Source organism: Elephantulus edwardii, unplaced genomic scaffold (genome assembly GCF_000299155.1).
Source record: "Elephantulus edwardii isolate Elephantulus edwardi_28Jun2011 unplaced genomic scaffold, EleEdw1.0 scaffold00129, whole genome shotgun sequence".
Classification (NCBI taxonomy): domain Eukaryota; kingdom Metazoa; phylum Chordata; class Mammalia; order Macroscelidea; family Macroscelididae; genus Elephantulus; species Elephantulus edwardii.
The window spans coordinates 5,222,947-5,227,933 of NW_006399879.1; positions in this window are offsets into that span (position 1 = coordinate 5,222,947).

Here is a 4,987-nt window from a genome sequence, read left to right on the forward strand (position 1 = left end):
AGTGCGATTGGCACAGGACAGCGGAGTTCAGGGCTGTTGTACATAGGGTCGCTATTAGTCGCAGGTGACTCAACAGCACATAACAACAAGAACAACAACCACAACAACCATTAATATCACATACAAAGAATATATTACTGAAGATCATAAAAAAAACAGCTCAAACAGTACACAGACAGGAAAATGCCAGAGGTTAAAGTGAGGTTTAGATGAGGCTGACGCACACTGCTTATTACCATTATTACATGCTGATTATTATTAGCTGTTATCACTGCTAATGTCAGATGGATCCTGGCTAAAGCAGAGAATACCAGAAGAATGTGTGGATTATAACAAACTATGGTTAACTTGAGAAAAATGAGAATCTCAGAACAATTAAATATATTCATACAAAATGTGTATCCAGACTAAGAAATTGCTGTCCAAACAGAGCAAGGAAACACTATATGATTTAAAATCAGCAAAGAAGTGTGTCAGGGTTGTATCCTTTCTCTATAGTTATTCAATCTGAGAACTGAGCAAATTATTCAAGAAATGGGATTCTATGAAGAAAAATGTGACCCCAGGATTTGAGGACGACATCAGGTTTAGAAGCAGGAGGAATGGTATCCACTTCCTGAACAATATGCCTCCAGAAACTCTATGAACTATGACAAATGTTGATAGTTATAGAAAGACTTCAGGCCTTTTGTTTACAGGGTCACTATGACTCGTACTGGACTTGACGGTAACCAACAACATCATCAACAACCTACACTATGGAGAAGACACAAACTTGCTTTCTGAAAGTGAAGACTTAACAGCACTTATAGAAGATCAAAGTCTGCAGGCTTCAAGCTAGATTGCATTTCAATGTCAAGGGAAAAAAATTCTCTGCATAACCAGGAGAGGAGGATAATAACACTGATGAATGGAACCTTCTAAAGATTAAGTCCCTGTGTGCATCAAAAACTTTCTCCAGTAATATGAAAAGAAAACCTACTGACTGGGGAAAAAAACATCTGGCAATGATATCTCAGCCAAGGGTCTCACAATGAAAGTTTACAGAATACTACAGGACCTTCACAAGAAAAAGACTGATAATCCAATAACAAAATGGGCAAAAGTATGAAAAGACTGTTCACAGAGGAAGATATGTCGGTGGCCAACAGACTCATGAAGAAATGCTCAAAATCACTGGTAATAAGAGATGAAAGTAAAAAACGCAGTATCAACCCAGTAGCAGTGGCAAAAGTGAACAGAACAGTAAGTAACAAATGCTGTCGAGAATGTGGAGAGACTGGAATTCTCGTAGACTGTTGGTGGGATTATAAAAGAGTACAACCACTCTGGAAGACAGTTTGGCACTTCCTCCAAAAAGTTAACATAAAAATTCCATATGGCTCAGCTGTTCCACTGCTAGGAACATACTCCAAGGAAAACAGAACTGAGACAAACAGAGATTTGATTTGTGCACAGATGTTCATAGCAGTGTATTCCATCGACAAACAACTGCATTGAGAAACTGTGGTACATTCACATGACTAAATACTATGCAGCACTAGGAGTAACGATTTAAAAAATACTATACAACATGGAAGTGGCATCCACTTCCTAAACAACTTGCCTCCAGAAACTCTATGAACTTGGACAAATGTCAATATTTATAGAGGGGCTTCAGGCCTTTTGTTCATAGGGTTGCTATGAGTCACTCTCAACTTGAAGGCAATCAACAACAACATACAACATGGGAGAGGCTGGAGGGCATTTTGCTGAGTGTCATGGGCCCTGAAGGACAAATCATAAAACCCATTAATGTAAAAACAGAAGGAGACCTAGTAAGATGTGTATGGATATCCAAAGAGGGATGGAGGGGCCAGGAGGAAATTACAGAGTTGCAGGGTTCAGTGGGTGGAGAGAGGGGGTAAAAAAGTTAGGAAATATCCAGTGGGGATCTGGAGGGACAGGATAATGGTGGGCAAAGATCAATGGTAATTAATTTTGTAAGATACAATGTATGTCAGGGAGCTCTGGTGGCCTAGTGGCAAGAAGCTGCACTGTAATCCCAGAGGTACATGGTTCAAATCCACCAGATGCTCTGCTGGAAAAGGTGGGCAATCTCCCCCTGTAACAGTCAGATCTGATTTGAAGGAACACACACAAAAATATTTTTTTTAAAAAAAAAGATACAATGAATCACAATGTGAATGGGAAAAAAAGCAAAAATAAATTTCTTTAAAAAAGAAAACAACTATGAGATATAATATAACGCCAGTAACAATAGCAAAGTTCAACAGAACAGCAAACAACAAATGCTGATGAGGTTGTGGAGTGATTAGAACTCTTATTCACTGCTAATGGGGATGTAAAATGGTACAGCCACTACAGAATGCAGTCTGGTGCTTTCTCAAAAAGCTGGAAGCAGAAATGCCATTCCACTACTGGGACTATAAAGAAAACAGAGCCACAACTCAAACAGGTGTATACACAATCATGTTCACTGCTGCCTCATTCACAATAGCAAAGAGAGCAGCAAACCAAGAGTCCATCAACAAATGAATGGATAGAAAACCAATGTAATATTATGCAGCACTGAAAAACCATGAACTCGTAACCATTACATTCATGGAGAAGCCTGGAGGACATTATGCTGAGCGAAATATCTCTGCCACAAAAGGACAAACAACGCATAACACCGCTGTTATAAAATAGATCAGGCTTGGGGGGCTAAAGGGAGAACGGGAAGAGTGGATATAAACACTGATGAGGGGTATTACACGTATGGTAACAATCTGGAACAAGAGGTGCACTGCAGGGCAGGCTGGGGGTGCGGAGAGGGGAAAGAAAATGTGCAACAATGGAAAAAATTAAAAGAAAATTAAAATTCTCATCACTGGAACAATACGTTACCACCATGATAAATGGATATAACTATCAACAGCTTCATCTTAACCTGGAACTACAATCAAAACCCTTGGTACTGGGCAAGTGTGCCATCAAGGACCTCTCCAAAGTACAGAGGAGCAGTGATGTTAGCTTGAAGACTTGGGTGAACCTGATTCAGACCATGGTCTTTTCAATCACTTGCTAGGCCTCTGAGAGCTTGATAATGAAATGTGGATGCCAGAAAAACTGATGCCTTTGCATAGTGGAAAAGAGTACTGAATATGTCATGGACTGTCAAAAGAACAAACAGGTATGTCTTGCAGCTCCTTGGAAGCAAGGACGGTGAAGCTTTGTCTTACATACTCTGGGAATGTTCCCTAGGAGAGGTGATCCCTTGAAGAGGGACATCATGCTTGGAAAGGTGGAAGTTCAAAGAAAAAGACGACTTCCAACAAGATGGATTGACACAGTGTAGCAATGGGCTGCAGTGTCAGAAATGGTGAGCATGGTAGCTAACAGGACAGGGTTTATTCAGATCTGCTGTTCACAGGGTCATTGTGAGTTCCACGTTACTCAGTAGTACCTAATAACAACAAACTACATCTGTTATTTAAAACTTGTGAAGCAAGTCATCATACTTGGAAAGGTAGAGCGTTGGTGAAAGAGAGGAAGACCTCCAACCAGATGGGTTGACACAGTGACTGCTAATAATGGGCTCAAGTATGTCAGAAAAAAATCAGGATGACACAGGAGAGGGTTCAGATCTGTTGTTCACAGCTGGCTAGGAGTCATACTCAACACAGCATCTGACAACAAGAAAGAAGACTAAATGTGATCATTTTTTAATAAAATGAAAAAAGTCAGCGAAATATTAACTTCAATGACTCAGCACCCTCCATAGACACAAAACAGGAGACCTGGTGGCCTGGTAGGTTACCTGTTGCTCTGCTTACCTAAAGGTCAGCAGTTCAAATTCACCAAAAAACTGAGGCTGTATGTAACTCAAGAGAAGGATGAGACAATCTGCTCTCATGAAGATTTACAACCTCAGAAACCTGAAGGAGGGGGTCTGCCAGCGGAAAATGACTGGACAGCAGTGGGTTCGGTTTGGGGGGGTTTTAAATAAGACTTCTATTGGCTCCGTAACTAGAGGACCTGGCTGCTTACCAAGACTGATGGGCTCAATCTATCGGCCACCCGATGTGGCAGCTGGCTTCCCTAAAGGCGGCTGTAGTTGCTGTGTACACGGAACCGACCCAGAGCTAAACCCAGTGGGTTCTCAGAGACATGGGATTGAGCAGGAGATTGCTCACCTTTCTTCTTATTATGATTTTAGTGAAAGTTGACAGGATAGCAACGTTCAACAGAACAGCAAACAACAAATGCTGGTGAGGTTGTGAAGAGACTGGAACCCTTAGTCACTGCTGGTAGGAGTGTGAAATGATGGTGCAACCACTATGGAAGGTGGTCTGGGTCTTTCTCAAAAAGTCGAAAAAGAGAAATACCATTTGATCCAGCAATGCCACTACTAGGAAGATAACTTAAAAAAAATCAGGGCTGCCACCCAAGCCAATAGATGCACATCCATGTTTGTTGTTGTTGTTGTTATGGGCTGTCAAGATGCCTGCGACTCATAGCGACTCTATGTACAACAGCCCTAAACCCTGCTCTGTCCCGTGCCAATCTCATTGTCTCCAACACACCTACTCCCATTACCCCAGTCACTGAATCAATCCACCTCACAGAGGGCCTTCCCCTCCTGCACTGTCCGTCTCCAAGGACCTGTCCCTCCTTACAACATGTCCAAAGTATGTCAAACGAAGCCTCAGAATCCTTGCCTCCAAGGAGCAGCCTGGTTTAACCCTTTCCAGGATGAACCTGTTCATTCTCTTAGCAGTCCATAGTACATTCAATACTCTTCTCCAGCACGACAGCTCAAAGACATCAATCCTCCTTCTACCCTCCCTAGTCATTGTCCAACTCTCTGATGCATAGCAAGTGATTGCAAAGTCCATGGCCTGTATCAGACGCACCTTAGTCTCCAGACTGACACCATTGCTCTTCAGAACTTTGGAGAGGTCCCTAACAGCAGACTTTCCCATGGCAATGCGCCTTTTCATTT